The sequence below is a fragment of the Macaca thibetana genome, chromosome X (assembly GCF_024542745.1).
Source record: "Macaca thibetana thibetana isolate TM-01 chromosome X, ASM2454274v1, whole genome shotgun sequence".
NCBI lineage: Eukaryota > Metazoa > Chordata > Mammalia > Primates > Cercopithecidae > Macaca > Macaca thibetana.
Window position 1 is genome coordinate 1,945,863 of NC_065598.1, and position 21,638 is coordinate 1,967,500.

At 41.5% G+C, this 21,638-nt stretch overlaps 1 protein-coding gene across 1 annotated transcript in view; it reads left to right on the forward strand.

Annotated features, from left to right (window-relative positions):
* Positions 1–2,188: 2,188 nt before the first annotated feature.
* LOC126946849 (serine/threonine-protein phosphatase 2A regulatory subunit B'' subunit beta) overlaps positions 2,189–21,638 on the forward strand; it is a 209,458-nt gene continuing 190,008 nt past the window's right edge. The window contains exon 1 of the mRNA XM_050777538.1: positions 2,189–2,192. The gene's annotated coding sequence lies outside the window, so the exon portion shown is untranslated. The remainder of the gene's footprint in view (positions 2,193–21,638) is intronic.

The window sequence follows — 21,638 nt, forward strand, 5'->3', positions numbered from 1 at the left end:
GCCCAGGCTGGAGGGCAATGGCGCAATCTCTGCTCACTGCAACCTCCATCTCCCGGATTCACGCCATTCTCCCGCCTCAGCCTCCCGAGTAGCTGGGATGACAGGCGCCGCCACCACATCCAGCCGATTTTTGTATTTTTAGTAGAGACGGAGTTTCACCGTGTTGGTCAGGCTGGTCTCGAACTCCCAACCTCAGGGGATCCTCCCGCCTCGGCCTCCCAAAGTGCTGGGATGACAGGGCATGAGACATTGCGCCCGGCCATCGTTTATTTTACTGTATAAAGTTAGTTTCATTTTGTTTTACCTCATTTGTGACTTTTTGTTTGTTTGTTTGTTTAAAATAAATACACTTTAAAAATCTGTTTGTATATTTGACTCACCGGCACGCGGTCTCTGAGGGTGCATATTTTAAAACATGAAATACAGAACCAAGGAATGGTCAAACTCAAGACATAAAAGCTCAGCTCCAGATGAAGGAAGCGACTTATAACCTCACCCAAAATCCTGCCAACATGGTGCTAATTCCACATTTTTTTCCATTTATTGTTCAGGGGTGGCAGGAGGCAGGTAACCTGTTTTTTCTCCGTTTTTTGTTTTGTTTTGTTTTGTTTTTCTGAGGATGTTGGTATCTTTGGTGATGGGGCGGTGGAGGCTAATATTCAAAGGCAAATGCATAGATTTCTGGCCGGGTGCGGTGGCTCACGCCTGTCAGTCATCCCAGCATTTTGGGAAGGACGAGGCGGGGGGATCCCCTGAGGTCACGAGTTCGAGACCAGCCTGGCCAACGTGGTGAAAACCCATCTCTGCTAAAAATACAAAAATTAGCCGGGCACGGTGGCGGCTGCCTGTCATCCCAGCTATCTGGGAAGCTGAGGCAGGAGAATCGTTTGAACCCGGGAGGCAGAGGTTGCCGTGAGCTGTCATGAAATCCCCGTTGCCCAGGCTGGAAAAAACACATTTTAGACACAGCATAGCTGGTAAGATCGTCCACGCCAGGTGTTGGCTTTGGAATTGTACTGCAAACTGCAAGTAAACGTTCACAAGCTGCCCCAGGTCCCCCATGTCTGAAAAGAGACGTTCGTTTCTCTTATGGGTATGGATCTTATTAAGTAGAGTAAGAAGAAGAAGAAGAAGAAGAAGAAGAAGAAGAAGAAGAAGAAGAAGAAGAAGAAGAAGAAGAAGAAGAAGGAGGAGGAGGAGGAGGAGGAGGAGGAGGAGGAGGAGGAGGAGGAGGAGGAGGAGGAGGAGGAGAAGGAAGGAGGAGGAGGAGGAGGAAGGAGGAGGAGGAGGAGGAAGAGCAGGAGGAAGAAGGAGGAGGAGGAGGAGGAAGAGAAGGAGGAGGAAGGAGGAGGAGAAGAAGGAGGAGGAGGAGGGAGGAGGAGGAGAGGAGGAGGAGGAGGAGGAGGAGGAGGAGGAGGAGGAGAAGAAGAAGGAGGAGGAGGAGGAGGAAGGAGGAGGAGGAGAAGAGAAGGAGGAGGAGGAGGAGGAGGAGAGGAGGAGGAGGAGGAGAAGGAGGAGGAGGAAGGAGGAGGAGGAGGAGAAGGAGGAGGAGGAGGAGGAGGAGGAGGAGGAGGAGGAGGGAGGAGGAGGAGGAGGAGGAGGAGAGAGGAAGGAGGAGGAGGAGGAAGAGAAGGAGGACGAAGGAGGAGGAGGAGAAGAAGAAGGAGGAGGAGGAGGAGGAGGAGGAGGAAGGAGGAGGAGGAGGAAGAGAAGGAGGACGAAGGAGGAGGAGGAGAAGAAGAAGGAGGAGGAGGAGGGAGGAGGACGAGGAGGAGGAGGAGGAGGAGGAGAAATGCATTTGGTTCTCCATGTATTCTTAATGTCAGAGAAAATTGTATCTAGGGCAGAGCGGCCTGGAAAATCCATAAAACAGGGTCACGTCCTGCCTTGGATAGGGAACATAAATGGAAACAGAGAGTGTCCACCTCTGCAGGGCGGATATACCTGCCCCAGTTAGAGGCCCCTGAGAGCCCCGTCTTAATAGCCGGAGACAGGGATGGAGGACGGGGGAGGAGCTGGGGCGCCCTGTGCGGGGCAGAGGGTCCGCCCTGCAATTACTGCGGACTCCGGAATCCGCCCGGGATGCAGCGCGGATGAGTCATTCTCCCTGCGGGGCAAAGACCTTTGCTATTATCACCGAGACCTCGCAAAGCTCCGGGGCGCAGGCGGCATGTTCCTGCCAGAGACGGGGGGAAACGGGGCCCGAGAGAACTCCCAGCGCGGGAGGGAGCGACGGGCCTGTGGGAAGCCGGTCTCCGGGTGCACCTGCCCCTCATTAGGGTTTGCCGCTCAGCCTCCTGGCAGCGCTCAGACGTGGCCCGGGCGGGGAGCCGCGGCGTGGGGAGAGCAGGTTCACAGGGAGGGGATCAGCGCAGGCATCTGGCTTAGGTCGGGCTGCAGCGGCTCCCGGGGGAGCTGCGGAGGGTCTCTGGGGAAGGAGAAACACAGCTTCGTGTTTTCTCAGCAAGAAAAAGCGTCGCGTCTTTATTATGGCGGGACGGGGGTGAGGGGGCCCCGCTTTCCGGAGTCCGTCTGCACCCTCTGCCCCCCTTTCCCTTTTCGGCCTCCTCCACCTTCTCCTCCTCCTCTTCCTCGGCCCCCTTCCCCTCTTCCTCCACCCCTGCCTCTTTCCCTCCCTCCTCCTCCTTCCCCTCCTCCTCTCCCTCCTCCTCCGCCTTTTCCTCCTCTTGTTCCTGTTTCTCTTCTTCCTCCTCCTCTTTCTCTCCCTCCTCCTTCCCCTCCTCCTCTCCGATCTCCTCTTCCCCTCCTCTTCCTCTCTCTTTTTCCTCCTCCGTCTTCTCCTCTTCGCTTTCCTCTTTCTCTTCCTCCTCCTCCTCTTCCTTCTCCTCCTCCTCTCCCTCCTTCTCCCTCTTTTCCTCCTCTTGTTCCTGTTTCTCTTCTTCCTCCTCCGCCTTCTCCAACCTCTTCCTTCCCCTCCTCCTCTCCCTGCTCCTCCTCCTCCTCCTCCTCCTCTTTCTCTTCCTCCTCCTTCCCCTCCTCTTCCTCTTTCTGTTTCTCTCCCTCCTCCTGCCTGTCCTCCTCTCCCTCCTCCTTTTTCTCTTTCTCCTTTTTCTCCTTCCCCCTCTCCTCTTTCTGTGTCTTCTTCTTCCCCTCCTCCTCTCCTTCCTCCTCCCCTCCTTTTTCTCTTCCTTGTCCTTCTGTTTCTCCTCCTCCAACCGCCTCCTCCTTCTCCTCCTCTTTGTCTCTCTCCTCCCCCTTCTTCTTCTCTTTCTCCTCCTCCAACCTCCTCCTCCTCCTCTTCTTTCTCCTCTTTCCCCCTCCATCTTCAAACTTTTTTTTTTTTGACACTGAGTCTCACTCTATCATCCAGGCTGGAGTGAAGTGACCTCGGCTGTCTGCAATCTCTGCCTCCCGGGTTCAAGCAATTCTGCCTCAGCCTCCTGAGTAGCTGGGATGACAGGCACCTGCCAGCACGCCCGGCTAATTTTTGTATCTTTAGTAGAGACGGGGTTTCATCATGTTGGCCAGGCTGGTCTCGAACTCCTGACCTTGTGATCCACCTGCCTCGGCCTCCCAAAATGCTGCGATTACAGGCTTGTGCTACCACACCTGGCTAATTTTTGTATTTTTAGTAGAGACGGGGTTTCACGATGTTGGCCAGGCTGGTCTCGATCTCCTGACCTCAGGTGATCCGCCCGCCTCGGCCTCCCAAAGTGCTGGGATGACAGGCATGAGCCACCACTCCGGGCCTTCTTTAAACTTTTTATGAAGACCCAGAATCCAAGTCTATGCGTGATCTACACACACACATTTTACCTGGTACCTGTACCTCTTTGCTGGCCAGGACAGAGCACACGGACGGGAACCATCCTCCACACAGGACGACGGCTGCGTCACTGTGACATCATCTGCTATAGCCAGAGCCCCAAAGCCGTTGAGGATTTGGGTGGAAATTAGCTCCTGTAGGATCACGAAGGTACTTTCTCCCACAGGCAGGATATTTAGGAAATTAAAATCCATTTTTGGCCGAGCGCGGTGGCTCATGCCTGTCACCCCAGCACTTTGGGAGGCCGAGGCCGGTGGATCATGAGGTCCGGAGATAGAGACCAGCCTGGCCAACGTGATAAAACCATGTCTCTACTAAAAATACAAAATAATAATAATAATAATAATAATGGGCTGGACGTGGTGGCCCACACCTGTAATCTCAGCACTTTGGGAGGCCGAGGCGGGCGGATCACGAGGTCAGGAGTTCGAGACCAGCCTGGCCAACATGGTGAAACCTCATCTCTACTAAAAAATACAAAATTAGCCAGGCTTGGTGGCAGGTGCCTGTCGTCCCAGCTACTCGGGAGGCTGAGGCAGGAGAATGGCTTGAACCTGGGAGGCGGAGGTTGCAGTGAGCTGAGATCGCACCACTGCACTGCAGCCTGGGCTACAGAGCGAGACTCCATGTCAAAAAAAAAACAAAGCAAATCAATTTTCAGTTCTGCTGGTGGCTTCTGCTCAGAAAGAAAAAATAAACCCAAAGAAAGAAAACCCACTTGACTTGAGTGTTTCCTCCCTTCCCTCCCTTCCTCCCTCTGACTGTCTTTTTCTTCCTTTTCGCGATGGAGTTTTTCCCTTGTCACCCAGGCTGGAGTGCAGTGGCACCATCTCGGCTCACTGCAGCCTCCGCCTCCCGGGTTCAAGCCATTCTCCTGCCTCAGCCTCCCGAGTAGCTGGGATGACAGGCACCTGCCACCACAGCCGGCTAATTTTTGTATTTTTAGGAGAGACGGGGTTTCACCATGTTGGCCGGGCTGGTCTCGAACTCCTGATCTCAAGTGATCCACCTGCCTCGGCCTCCCACAGTGCTGGGGTGACAGGCGTGAGCCACCGCGCCCGGCCTTATTTTTTATTTTTATTTTCTATAAGAGTCAGGGTCTTGCTCTGTCGCTCAGGCTGGAGTGCAGTGAGACGACAATACCTCACTACATCTGGTTTCAGTAGCATCCACAGAAATCTCCAAATAACACAAGTCACCCAACGGCCTCGGTCTGCTCTATCCAGGGATCTCTCTCCAGAGACGGTCAATGGTCAGCTTGTAGCCAACGGCCACAATGTGGATGAAAAAACAAGGCCTGGATTCCAGACGTGCAGAAAATGACCTGTCACGTCAGACATTACTCATCGTCTCTCTCCAGCCTGCAGCATGACCTCGGCCCTGGGTGGGTTTTCTCTCTGCTGCCGGATGACTCTCTATCTCTCTCTCTCTCTCTCTCTGTGTATTTATATATATAGATATTCCACTACAGATGGTGCAAACGTTTTGTGTACATGCTTTTCCTCTGCTATCTAATGACCCCAAATCTCTCTCCTTCTTTCTCTCCCTTTCTTCAGCCATTTCTCTCTCACCTGTCATCCACCTATTATCTGTCTGTCTATCTATCTATCTATCTATCTATCTATCTATCTATCTATCCATCCATCTATCTCTCTATCTATCCATCTATCTATCTATGTATCTATCTATGTGTTATCTATCACTTATCTATCCATCTATCTACCCATTTATCATTTATCTTTTTATTTACTATTTTTCTATCCATCTATTATTTATCTATCTTGTATCTACCCATCTATGATTTATCTATCTATTCATTTACTATTTATTGATCCATCTATTATTTATTTATCTTTTATCTATCCATCTATCATTTATCTCTATGTCCACCTATCAGTTATCTATTCATCTAGTATTTATCCATTTATCTATCTGTCCATCTAAATACCCATCTACCATTTATCTATCTATTGTTTATGTATCTATCATTTATCTATCCATCTATCATTTATATATTCATCTACCATTTATCTATCTACCTATCTGTCTATCATCTACCTATTATCTGTCTATCTACCTATCATCTATCTGTCATCTACCTATCTAGCTAATCTGTCTATCATCTACCTATCTATTACCTACCTCTCATTTATCTATCATCTTCCTATCTATTTAATCTATCTATCATCTATCTATTGTCTATCAATCATCTATTATCTACTTACCTATCATCTGTTTATCTACCTATCATCTATTATCCATCAATCATGTATTATGTATCTACCTATTATCTATCTATCTACACGTATGTACCGCACCTATCTATCCATTATCTATCTCTATCTCTCTGTCTCTCTATCCAGCATTTATCTCTCTATCTCCTCTCTATCCATCATCTCTCCTCTATCTACCTATCTACATAATATCTATCTCTATCATCTATCTCTGCATGTAAGCACACCTTCATGTGTACGGCTCTTGTATTCATGTATCTATCTCTATCAATCAATCAATCAATCAATCAATCAGTCAGTCATCTATCTATGTATCCCTCTCTCTCTATCCATCATCTATTTCTCTCTTCATCGTCTATCTCTCTCTCTATCCAGTATCTATTTATCTATCCGCCATTGATCTATTACCTACCTATCTACCATCTATGTATATATTTATGTACATACTTAACTATGTACATACTAGGTAGGTAGCCTACTACTACGTGCTACTAGGTAAGTAGGTAGGTATGTACACACCTACCTACCCTGTCTCATCCCTGATGCAACTAGTCACATGCTGCATGAATTAGCAAGAACAACCTCCTCAAACCCAGAACACCTTTAGGTGGGGAGGGCGACTGGTTCACACGTACTTCTCCAAATAAGCACCTGTCTTGCTGCTTGCACATCAACCCTGCAACCCTCACCTCCAGACCTGCTCTGGGGACCACCTGTTTAGCATCCAGCAGATGCTACGTCCCTTTTCTGATTTTCAACGAGTCGTGGTGAAGCCTCTCTAACACTAAACAGCCAGCTCCAAACACTAAACAGGTCCCCTCCCACGTTCCATTCATGGGACTCTCTTAACCTTCTGGGGCAAAAAAAGAAAAAAGAAAAAAAAGTCCTAATTCGAAGCACATTGGTCTCCAGGCACGTGTTTTCTATCAGAACCTATGAAACCAAGATGAAAATGCGAAAATATGCTTGGAAATCTAGTATCTATCTGTCCACCTATCAGCGATCTGTTCATCTATTACTTGTCTGTTTATCGATCTATGCATCTAAATACCCATCGAGCATCTATCTATCTATCGATTGTTTATGTATCTATCCATCATTTATCTATCAATCTTTTATTATTCATCTATCATGGATCTATCTACCCATCTGTCATTTATCCATCTATTATTTATCTATTCATCTATCATTTATCTATTTATCCCTCTATCGTCTATCTGTCCGTCCTCTATCATTTATCTGTTCATCTATCATTTATCTATCTTTCCATCTGTCATGTATCTATTCATCTATTACTTATTTTTCTATCTATCCATCTAAATACTCGTCTATCATGTATCTATTTATCCATCTATTGTTTATGTATCTATCCATCATTTATATATTCATCTATATTTTATCTATTCATCTATCATGTGTCTATCTATCCATCTGTCATTTATCTATCATCCATCATTTATCTATTCATCTATCATTTGTCTATTTATCCATCTATCATCTATCTCTCCATCATCTCTCATTCATCTATTCATCTATCATTTATTTATCTAAGCATCTGCCATTTATCTATCTTCCATCTATCATTTATCTATTCATCTATTACTTATCTATCTATCCATCAAATACTCATCTATCATGTATCTATTTATCCATCTATTGTTTATGTATTTATCCATCATTTATATATCAATCTGTATTTTATCTATTCATCTATCATGTATCTATTCATCTGTCATTTATGTATCCATCTATCATTTATCTATTCATCTATCATTTAATTATTTATCATCTATCATCTATCTGTCCATCATTTCTCATTTATCTATTCATCTATCATTTATTTATCTATCCATCTCTCATTTATCTAACTTTCAATCTATCATTTATCTATCATCTGTCTATCTGTCCATCATTTATCATTTATCTATTCATCTATTATCTATCTATCTACCCAACTATCACTTATATATCGATCTACCCCTCTATCAATCTATCCATCTACCATCTATCTATCTACCCATCTAACAATCTATCCATCTATCATCTATCTATATATCTACCTACCCATCTATCAATCCATCCATCTATTATCTGTCTATCTATCTATCCATCTCTATCATTGATCTATCTATCTATCTATCTATCTATCTATCTATCTATCTATCCATCACACCCTCCCCTCATCATTGCCCCAGTTTGCTTGGGCTCTGGAACTGGTCCAGTTGAAAAACAGCAAACAAAATCACCAGAGGAGAACCTCAGGCAGGGCTTGCAGTACATCAAAGGGAAGATGGAGGTTTCAAGGGGTCAACCATGGTGACTTCAACTCTGTGCCCTTCCTTCACCAATAGCTGTGAGGTTTTCTAGTTAAGGAGGCCTCCTTGCCATCTGGAGTTGATGATCGCTATTGGTGACCGCCACATTGCCAGCATTTCTTAATGCTATCTTTGGGAGTAGGTTGGAAGTCAACCCAGCTCCACTCATCACTGGGGCTGAGAAATAAGACTGCCCGTTCTTCAACCTCATTTTCTTCGTCTCCAAAGTGGGGATGTGAAGTATCTGGAAGAGATTGTTCACAATGGATGATGTAGCAAAAAGATCCTCACCAGACATAGCACCTCAACCTCAGACTTCAGACTTCCCAGCCCTCAGAACCATGGGACCAATAAACTCCCATTGTGTATAAATTACCTAACCAGAGGCACAAAATAAACTAAGATGATATTTGTCATCGTTTTTGTTACAGCGGCCAATGGAAGCTAATACCTTTTTTTTTGTTTTGTTTTGGTTTTTTTTGTGTTTTTTTGTGTGTGTTTTTTTTTTTTTTTTTTTTTGAGACAGAGTCTCTCTCTGTCGCCCAGGCTGGAGTGCAATGGCACGATCTCAGCTCACTGCAACCTCCGCCTCCCAGGTTCAAGCAAGTCTCCTGCCTCAGCCTCCCAAGCAGTTGGGACTACAGGCGCCTGTGTCCATGCCCAGCTAATTTTTTTTTGTATTTTTAGTAGAGACAGGGTGTCACTGTGTGAGCCAGGATGGTCTCAATCTCCTGGCCTCATGATCCACCTGCCTCAGCCTCCCAAAGTCCTGGGATTACAGGCCTGGGCCACTGAGCTCGGCCAGCTAATACCCTTTCTAATACCCTACCTCTTCCGGGTGTCCATTAGTAACACAGGAAACATCTCATTTGTAACCAACACCTTCTTAATGTCCAGTTTGTTCAAAAGGGCTAACTCATTCAAGTATTACCACAAACCCAAGAGAGCTTCTACCTCCCCAGTTCCTCTTCATTCTTCTCCACTCTCTGCTTCAGGAGGCTGGAAAATGTGGACTGTCCCAACAGAAACTATGAGCCCTGGTTTTCCATTGAATTGTTGGGTTCAACCTGCAAGAGATTAGAGGTAAGTTCTGAGCCTTTTCCTCAGATTCTCTCTCTGATAAGTCACCTTGTTCAAGTCCCTCTAGGACCTCCTCCCAGGCTGTTACACTGCTCACTTTCTACACAAATCCAGGGCTTGCAATAAGTCCTACACCCATCTTTGAACCAATTATGGTGTCAGGATGTTCACCTGCAGGAAACTGGTTGCTTAAACCTTGAGGAGAGATAGAGGTTGTGCAGGTAGAGACAAACAATGGTCGCTGTAGGGTCCAAAGGAAGCAGCTGTCCTTACTTCTCACTGGCTAGAGCTATCTGGAGAGTGTTCCAGAAGACACATATTCGGTTAAAGCACATTTATCTCCAGGCACATGTTCTCCATCAGGACCTTCAAAACCAATGTGAAAACATGCTTGGACATCTGGCATCACAAGAAAAACAGCAAATAAACACCAGAGGAGAATCTCAGACAGGACTTGTAAATTAGGAGGAAGACAGAGGTTTCAAGGAATGGGACCCACATCCTGCCTCTCCTATGCTGGTGCCATCGACTCCGTCTCCAAGCCCTTTCTTCAGTCAGATGATTGATACATAGACAGATGTACTGAGATAGATAGATAGATAGATAGATAGATAGATAGATAGATAGATACATGATAGATGATTGATACGTAAATGTACTGATATAGTTAGATGATTGATACTTTGACAGATGTACTGATTGACATAGATGATTGATACATAGATGTATTGATAGATAGATGGTAGATAGATAGATGATAGATAGATGATAGATAGATAGATGATAGATAGATAGATAGATAGATAGATACATGATAGATGATTGATACATAAATGTACTGATATAGTTAGATGATTGATACCTTGACAGATGTACTGATTGACATAGATGATTGATACATATATGTATTGATAGATAGATGATAGATAGATGATAGATAGATAGATAGATACATGATAGATGATTGATACGTAAATGTACTGATATAGTTAGATGATTGATACTTTGACAGATGTACTGATTGACATAGATGATTGATACATAGATGTATTGATAGATAGATGGTAGATAGATGATAGATAGATGACAGATAGATACAGGAATAGATGACCGATATAGAGATGATATAGATAGATATATAGACAGACCTAGAGAACTAGAGAGATGATAGATATAGGTAGGTGGATGACAGTCAGATGATACTTAGATAGACAGAAGACAGATAGCTTTAGGTAGCAGATAGGATAGATAGAAGATTGAGAGAGAGATGACAGAATATAAATAGATGATAGACGGATGATGGATAAATGGAGATAAATAGATGGATAGACAGAGAGACAGATATAAAGAATGGATAGATGAACGGATAGATTGACAGATGAATAGATGGATGGAGAGATGATAGATGGATAGATGGAGAATGCATAGGTGGACAGACGGAGACACACCGAATGGATGTATCTATCAAACCAACACCTGTTAGGTTTTCTGATCAGGAGACCTGGTTGCTATCCGGAGTTGATGACACTCTTTGTGACCATGATATTGCCAGCATTTGTGACCATGACGTTGCCAGCATTTGTTAGTTCTATCTTTGGGAGCAGGTTGGGAGTCAGCTCAACTCTCCCCGTGACTACTGCTGAGGAATGAGACTGGCTCTTCTTCAGCCTCAGTCTCCTCATCTGTGAAATGGGGAGATGACGTATCTCAAAGAGCCACAGTGAGCAGTACGTGGCCAGCCTGTCCATGGCAAGGGAGAGAGGCACTTCCAGAAGATAGGAGAGCAAGAAGGCACTTTCTTGGGTCCGACTGGGTCATGGCCACCGGACACATTGCCACAGTTGTCCTCAAAATGCTCTATCTACCCCTGCATCTGAGCACGCAGGTATAAGCCAGGAGTGCGCTGCAGAAAAGAACAAGCCCCCAAGGTGGGACATGAATGGTGCATCCGTTTGCAGGTGACCCAGACGGACTGGGATAACTTGGCTGTGGGGCGCTCACCTGAGAAAAGAGCCACGCCCTGTACACCAGGCATCTGTGGTAACCAGCTGTGAACACAGGAAATGAACTGGGTCGTTTCACACCCTTCCGACCACACACCTGCCTTCAGGAATCTCCCAGCGCCCCCAGTTCCCTTGAGTTTGCAAACCAGGCTGTTACGGATGCTGAAGAATTCGCACACAAGCGTTACCCAGGTGCTCCCAGCTAGCCCAGGTCACCTTTCGGGTTCTCCACCGTTCTCCCAGCGTGGGAAGACCCCGTGAATGTATCATTTTGTTTCCTGTGGAGACCAAAGGAAGCCACCTGACTCTCACAGCGGAAAATGAGGCAGCAGGAAATGAGGCATTTTGCAGAAGGTGCCGGGGCTGTCAGCGAAGTAACAGACACGTCTCGCTCTCTGTCGGTACCGGCTTGTCACTCATCTGGGCTGTGACAGGACGCGGTGGATCGTCTGATAACTGCAGAAGACTCGTAAAGACACACGGATTCATTTGCCTGTTGGTGAACGTGCTAAACTCCCACGCGTGTCGGCGAGGTCCGCGGGTGCACCAGCTTCCACGGAGGTAGACCTCAGACCCCCCGTTCTGCAAATCCTCAGCAAAGCGACCTCAGACCCCCCGTTCTGCAAATCCTCAGCAAAGCGACCTCAGACCCCCCGTTCTGCAAATCCTCAGCAAAGCGACCTCAGACCTCCCGTTCTGCAAATCCTCAGCAAAGCGACCTCAGACCCCCCGTTCTGCAAATCCTCAGCAAAGCGACCTCAGACCCCCCGTTCTGCAAATCCTCAGCAAAGTGACCTTGGACATCCCATTTTGCAAATCCTCAGCGAAGCGGTTCATCCACGACAACCCCAAATGGGATCTTATCTTGCTCCAACAGCCGACGAGAACGTCAAAGGAAATCCTCAAGCACGAAAATGTACGATGAGATGTATAAGGAGTTTTTTAAAAAAAAATCTATGAATAAAAATCCCACACGCCCAAAAAAAAAGTTTATCCGGACTCCTGATGTATTAACTCTCTGGCTTTCATTTTTGTGTCATGTTAAGATTTTTGATACAAACTCTTACTACTTGTGTTTTGTGAAGAAGCAAATCAAATATTTGGTTTTTGTTTAAGAAGCAAGTCAAATACTAGCTTTGAAATTCTGAGAGCTGTCAGAATAAATTACTATTGAATATTTTCATAGTAACTGTAAAAATATAAAATTATTATATTTAATATAATAAATTTAAATTATTAAAAAATAATTATCATAAATATTTTAATAAATTTTTATATACTAATTATAAACAAAATATTTATAATGTAATTATAATATATTTTCTAATATTTTAAAATGTACTATATTATATATTTATATTTTTAACATTTTTATTATATTATATATTTATATTTATAATGTATTTAATATATTTTTATTATAATATATTTATAAAATCATAAATATATTTAATATATTTGTTAACATATTATAAAATTAAAATATTTTTGTAATATTTTCAAAATATTTATTAAAAATACAATTAATGTTTTCAAAATATTTATTAACTATACAACAAATGTTTTTATATTAATTATAGAAATATAAATTTTACATCATATTAAAATTTTTATACAAACTCTCAGCACTTAATTTTTTTAAAAAGTCAAATATTCCCAATAGCAAAGATTTGGAACCAACCCAAATGTCCACCGGTGACAGACTGGATTAAGAAAATGTGGCACATATACACCATGGAATACTATGCAGCCATAAAAAAGGATGAGTTTGTGTCCTTTGTAGGGACATGGATGCAGCTGGAAACCATCATTCTCAGCAAACTATTGCAAGGACAGTGGACTACAGTCCCCGGTAGAGGAATCAGGAACCGATTTGTAGACGGACTGCCCTGGGGTGCAGGTGTCAGGGCTGACTGGCCGGGTTCTGTCCACCCTTGACGTCTGAACAGCCACAGTCCTGTGAACTCATGTATCTGCGGCTTGGCATTGCTAGTCAAATTCAAATACTTCCCTTACCCTCATTTTCCTGGCTGTGTTTTGGGCGCCCAAGTTTCTTTTTCCACGTGACTGTAAATCATTTTCATCCTCCTCAATGGTGTCTTCTCCATGCCTGAATGCAAGCTCTGACAGGATAGGCTCCTTGGTTCCGTAAACCATTGAAATAAAAGAGCATAAAGGGTGTTTTGTTTGTTTGTTTGTTTTTTGAGACAGATTTTCTCATCATCCCGGCTGGAGTGCAGCGGTGCGATCTCAGATCACTGCCATCTCCACCTCCCAGGTTCAGGAGACTCACCTGCCTCAGTCTCCCAAGTAGCTGGGATGACAGGCACCTGCCACCACTCCTGGCTAATTTTCGTGTTTTTTAATGAAGAGAGGGTTTCACCATGTTGGCCAGGCTGGTCTCGAACACCTGACCTCAGGCAATCCACCCTCCTCGGCCTCCCAAAGTGCTGGGATTACAGGCGTGAACCACTGCGCCCGGCCTAGACTTTCTTAAGAAGACTCAAATATTAATGTATTTTTTTGCCCTGTATTCCATCCTAGGCGTCACCCAGGACACAATTCCCCATTCCAGCAATAGCCGTTGTGTATCTTTCTGAACTGATGAACTCATTCGCGATACAGGAGGAAAGTCGTGGGCACAGCCCAGTTCAGACACAACATTTGCAGACAGTGGCAGGGCATTGTCCGGAAGGAAGCGTCAACCTCTCCACTTATATTTTGACCTTCTTGTTTTGTCGACACATGGAAGACGTCAGACATGAGGTCAAGAGATTACCTGCCGTAACTAAGCTGTTTCGGTGGGTTGGGATCCTAGAAGCAGCATTTGTGTGCAAAATATTTAACTCAGTTTCACTGAAATCAAAGAAGAAATGACTGCAACACAGTTACCCACATAATCCAGACTCATAGCTCAATTACCAAGGGAAGGCCAGTTCAGTTCTCAGTGGTAAACAAAGGCACAAAAAATTAAGCATTATGATAATTTATTCTTTCTCTGTTTCTGTTTTGGTTTTGTTTTGTTTTTTCCAAGACAGGGTCTTGCTTTGTCACTCAGGCTGGAGCACAGTGGCACGATCACACCTCACTGATGAAACCAATCAGATGCTTGGCTGATTTTTTTTTTTTTTTTCAGAGAAAGCTAGGGGTCTTGCTATGTTGCCCAGGTTGGTCTTGAGCTCCTGGCCTCCAGTGATCCTCCTACCTGGGCCTCCCAGAGCACTAGGGTGAGAGACATGAACCACCACGCCCAGTCAGCTCGTTCTCACTCTGTCTTAACAGCACAATTCGGCTGGGTGCGGTGGCTCACGTCTGTCATCCCAGCACTTTGGGAGGCCGAGGCAGATGGATCACCTGAGGTCGGGAGTTCAAGACCAGCCTGGCCAACATGAAGAAACACCGTCTCTACTAAAAATATAAAAACTAGCCAGGCGTGGTGGTGGGTGCCTGTAATCCCAGCTACTCGGGAGGCTGAGGCAGGAGAATCGCTTGAACCCGGGAGGTGGAGGTTGCAGTGAGCTGAGATCGTGCCCCTGCACTCCAGCCTCCGTGATGGCAGCAAGACTCCATCTCAAAAAAATCTATATATATGTGTATGTATATATATTTTGGGTATGTCTATTTTTATAGTGTATTATAATATTATATATATTATATAGTATATAGTATATACAAACATATATACAGTATATATAATTATATATTATCTATAAAATGTATACATTTTATATTCTTATATTTTATATTTTATGTATATATGGCTGTGTAAAAGCACAATGTTAGCAACAGTCTAGGGAGTGCAGGCAGCTGGGGGAGCCTTACAAGGCAGCAGAGACAAGACACACTCTAATTATAATATATAATTATATATGTAATTATACACAGTCTATAATTGTATAATTATATATTATATATATATAATATATAATAGATCTATAATATAAATATATAATATATTATATATTATTATATAATATAATAACATAATAAAATAATTACATTTATATATATTATATATCATTTATATATTATATAATATTTATATATTGTTTATATATTATATATATATTTATATATTATATATGATTTATATAATAATATAATTATAATATAATATAATAATATATTATATATTATTATAGATTATAGATTATATACATTATATAATATATATATATAATATATAACATTATATATAACATATATAATAAATTATATATATATTATATGATATATTATATAATGTATATAATCCATAATCTATTATATTTAATATATATATAATATACAATGTATATGATATATATAATTTTATATATATATTATATAGCATACATAATGTATATTATTAATATATAATATATATAAATGTGTATAATGTATGTTATGTAATATACATTAATGTATGTACATAATGCATATTATATATATAATATAATATATAATGTATATTATATATAATATACATTATATACATTATATATTATGTATATGATATTATATAATATAATATATATATATATATATTATTATATATATATTATATATACATCATATACATTATATGCTATATTATATATAATTAATATATATATATTATATGCATTGTATAATGTATATAATAATTTATAATATAATGTATATAATATAATAAATCAATGTGTATTATCTATGATCTATATGTATATAATGTATATAATCTATAATCTATGATATCTATTAATATATAATATAGCTATAATATTGATATATATATATATATATATATATATATACCTATTATATAATATATTTAATATATATACATATTATAATATTATATTATATATATATATATATATATATCATATGTCAATATTATATAACATATGTAAATATATAGATACTACATGTAATTATATATTGTAGATACTTATATATTGTATTGTAATCATATATTGTAGATCATTATAAAATGTAGATACTACATGTAATTATATATTATCTGTGAAATATATATATTTTATATTTTATATGTATATATGACTGTGTAAAAGCACCATGTGAGCAACGCTATGGGGAGCCCAGGCGGCTGGGGGAGTCTTACAAGGCAGTAGTGATAAGACTGTGTCACTGCACATGGTAAGTATTCAATACATTGCAATATCATCATCACAAGTAGCATTTCCTACACTGGTTCCCCTGTTCATTTCCTTACGGGAATGACTAGTAACACACATCATTATTTGTCCTTTTTTATGACAGTTCCCTGCCTTTTGCTCTCTATAATAAATTTTTACAAGTTCAAACGAAAAGAGCACATGATTGCACAATTGCCTATAACAGTGAAAACATTGCAAAGTGTGATCGTGGCAAGTGGTTGCAGGATGTCAGGCAATTATCTCCTCATGTGGGAGCGGGAAATTGGAGCTACAGATTGGAGGGAAAGTCAGTGCTGTCCATGACAATTAAATGCACGTTTTCTTCTGACCAGGCAATCCCACTTCTAAGTATCTACGCTGGAGAAACTGTCATACTCAGGCACGACATAGTATAAGGAAGAAATGCTTGTTGCAGCAAAGGCTGTGATAGCAGAGAAACGGGTAGAGTTTAATTGTTCGCCCAATGGGGAACCTGAGGGATCCATCCTGTGGATAACATTGAACAGATAAAATGCAGAAAGTGAGCCTCTGTGTGTGGCTAGGGCATATCTCCAACACAGATTGCTGAGTGACAAAAGCAACTTGAAGAATCTCCATACTACAGTACGATGGGACACTAGGAATGGTTTCACAAGTCACACAGGTGCAACAACAGGTCCAAATGTGTCTAAACGTGCGGAAAATGTTCTGGAAGGACATTAAGTGACCACGGCAGTTATCTCTGGGGAGTGGATAAGAAATGAGATGTGTCTATTTGTTCCCAAAGCACATTTCTAAAATAATTTCTTGAATGTCTGCAAACCAATATATTGTCTTTGAAGATGACGAGGTGAAGGCAGAGTAAACGGGAACACATAGAATAAAAATCATTTTTGTTAAAGAATGTCTGAACTTATCTACTCGTCTATCCCTTCATTCATCCACACACCCATCCAGCTATTCAATCATACATCCACCTATCCGTCCATCTATTCATTCATACAACCATCCACCCACCTACTTATCCATTCATCCATCTTTCCATTCACAAGCACATCCATCCCTCCATCTACTAATCCACCCATCCACTTATCTGTACACCCATTCATCCATCAACTCATTTGTCCACCCAGCCATCCACTCATTCACCTACCCACCCACCCACCATCCATCCACCCATCCATCCATGCATCCACCCATCTGTCCATCCATCTATCCACCCATTAACTCATCCATCATCCATCCATCTATCCATCCATCATCCATCCATCTACTCATATACCCATCCATCCATCCATCTTCCATCCATCCATCCACCCACCCATCCATCTATCCACTCCTTAACTCATCCTTCATCCATCCATCTATCCATCCATCATCCATCCATCTACTCATATACCCATCCATCCACCCACCAATCCATTTATCCACTCATTCGTTTTACATCCATCTATCTACTCATACACACATCCATCCATCCATCTAACCATTCATCCACTCATCCATCTGCCCATTGATCCACTCATCCACCCATCCATCCACCCATTCACCCATTCATCCATCCATCCACCTATCCGCTCATTCATTATCCATCCATCATCCCATCTGTCATCCATCCATCCGTCTACTCATACATCCATCTACATACCTATCCAGCCACTCATCCACCCATCCATCCATTCATCCACCCACTCATCTACTCATCCATCATGCATCCATCTATCCATCCAGCCATCTATCCATCTATACAACCGTTAATCCACCCACTCACCCATCCATCTGTCCTCTATATATTATATAATTAATATATCCATATTATCCATCCATCCATATATATCCATCCATTCATCTGCTCATCCGTCATGCATTCATCTATCCATCCAACCATCTATCCGTCTATACAATCATTAATTCACCCTCCCACCCATCCATCATCCATCCATTTGTCCTCTCTACCATCCATCCATTCACTCATCTATCCACCCACTTACCTATCCTGTTTCATAGATGGTGACCTCTTGGTGTGTCCTCACATGGTGGAAGGGGCAAGGGAGCTTTCTAGGATCCCTTTTCTAAGGGCACTAATCCCATTCAGAAGGCTCCACTCTCATGACCTCATCACACCTCAGAGGCCCCACCTCTTAACACCATCACCTGGGGGTGCAGAGTTCAACATAAGAATTTGGGAAGGACCCCTACATTCAGACCACAATGAGGGCAGCTTCTACCACATGAGAGACAATATTAGGGATCCCATTACATAGTAATGTTTTAGGGCCCTGTAGTCTTCAAGAATACAATACTTCCTCATTGTGGACACACTCTGTATTTTCAAATTTGCTTATTCAAAAATTTTATAATAATATATATAAAATTAATATAATTATTCTTTGCTTCTTTTTAATAATGAGAATAGTATAAGAAACATTGAAGTCCGAGGCCGGGCGCGGTGGCTCACCCCGGTCATCCCAGCACTTCGTGAGGCCGAGGCGGGCAGATCACGAGATCGGGAGATCGAGACCATCCTGGTTAAGACGGTGAAACCCCATCTCCCCTAAAAATACAAAAAAAATTAGCCGGGCGTGGTGGCGGGCACCTGTCATCCCAGCTACTCAGGAGGCTGAGGCAGGAGGATGGCATGAACCTGGGAGGCAGAGGTTGCAGTGAGCTGAGATTGTGCCTTTGCACTCCAGCCTGGGGGGCAGAGTGAGACTCTGTGTCCAAAAAAAAAAAAAGTGAGTCGGAATTCTGCCCCATGGGTGACATTGTGCAATGACTGAAGACATTTCTAGTTATCACGAGCAGGGAGGAGGTGGTAGACACTACTAGTTTCTTAGTGGGTAGAGCTCAGGGACACGGTTCAGTATCCTACATCATGTGAGACAGATCCCAACACGGTGAATTACCTGGCCCCAAATGTCAACAGTGCCTCCGTTGGAAACACCTCATTCCAAGTTGCAGAATCATCAAGAGGAATATCGATTTTCACCAGGGTATTGGCATGGTGCAGTCACAGACTCTGTATTATCTTGTGTCACTGTGCTCTAACATTCAGACACCTAAAGCATCTTTCCTGACTCATCACCTAGGCCTCCTCCTCCCTCTGCTTTCCGTTTGATCCCTGTACATCCAACCCGTCGTAGAAAGAAAATGCCTGGAGAAAGGCTTATATATAATATACCAATTTAAAGAAGCTTTGTAAAACTGAACAGGAATCTGGACAACCGTGATACTCGATGGTTTATTTATTTGACATGAAAGGTGTTCTTTTGTTAAAAAAAAAGCTGCCACATGGCAAAAATCGTGGAAGGATGGCTGTGGATAAAATCGTACTTATCGGAGAAACAAGGCTAGTGAGAGTGGATAAAACGGCACTGAGAGTGCAGTTTCAGAAAAGTTAATTTACAAATACACGTTTTACATCTTTCACTGAAGCTGGGAAGAATGCACGTAGGTAAAAAAATATATATTCAATAAAATAGGCAGCTGGGGGAGTCTTACAAGGCAGTAGAGACAAGACACAGTCTAATTATAATATATAATTATATATGTAATTATACACGGTCTGTAATTATAATATATAATTGTATATGTAATTATACACAGTCTATAATTATATATATTATATATTATCTATAATATATAATAGATCTATAATATAAATATATAATATATTATGTTATTATAATATAATAATATAATAATAAAATAATTATTTTATTATATATATATATATATATATTATTTATAGATTATATAATATTTATATATATATATATATATATATATATATATTATATATATATATATATATATATATATATATATATATATATAATATTATATTATATATATATATATAATATATTTATATATATATATATTATATATTTATATATATATTAATTTATATTATATATTATATAAATATAATATTTATGTATTATATATAAATATGATATTTATGTATTATTTATATAATATGATTATATTATAATATAATATAATAATAGATTATAGATTATAGATTATATAACGTAGACATTCACTTTCTGATGAATGGAAAATAAGACTTTACATTCTTGGGATCTGTGTCCATTACGTGGCATCTTATTTAAAAGAGAGATTATGTTTCAGGAGGCTTGGAATAGGATTTAGGAATCTGCATTTTTTTTCAACATTTTCGAAACCTTTACATTTTAAATTATCATACTATAAAATTGATTTTCGTGATGTGCAGTTCTATGAATTTGAACACATTTTTTTGAAACATGTAAACAGCATCACGTTCAAGATAGAGACTAGTTCTATCTCCTCCCCCAATTGTTTATCATTCTATTTCTTTATAGTCACACGCACATGCAGGCAGGCACACACGTGCATGCACACCAACATCTAAAGGAATCTGCATTTTCAACACGTACCCTCGGCCGGGCGCGGTGGCTCACGCCTGTAATCCCAGCACTTTGGGAGGCCGAGGCGGGAGGATCACCTGAGGTCAGGAGTTTCGGACCAGCCTGGCCAACAGGGTGACACCCCGTCTCTAGTAAAAACACAAACATTATCCTGGCATGGTGGTAGGTGCCTGTAATCCCAGCTACCTGGGAGGCTGAAGCAGGAGAATTGCTTGGACCCAGGAAGTAGAGGTTGCATGAGCCGAGATCGCGCCATCGCACTCCAGGCTGGGATGACAAAGTGAGACTCTGTCTCAAACAAACAAACAAACAAGCAAACAAGTACCCTCACATCATCCCTACTTGGTAAACCAATGGTATGGTGAAGTCATCCTCAGAAATCTTCAAGACTGAATCAGGCTGAAGGGTTTATTGGCTGGCTAGTGTGACTCTTGTCAAACTATTTATCTCTGAACATCACTTTGCAAAACAGGGATAGTATGTATCTTTCAAAATGGGCATGAAGAAAAAGAAATAAGATAAGCAAAGGGTGGCATACAATGCGTGTTCATTAAATAAGGTCTATTATAATGATTTTAGAAGTCAAGGTTTTAAACATAGAGTTTTAGATAGATAGGAAGACAGGTGGATATATAATAGATAAGATGATAGATAGATAGATACATACATACATACATAGAGAAT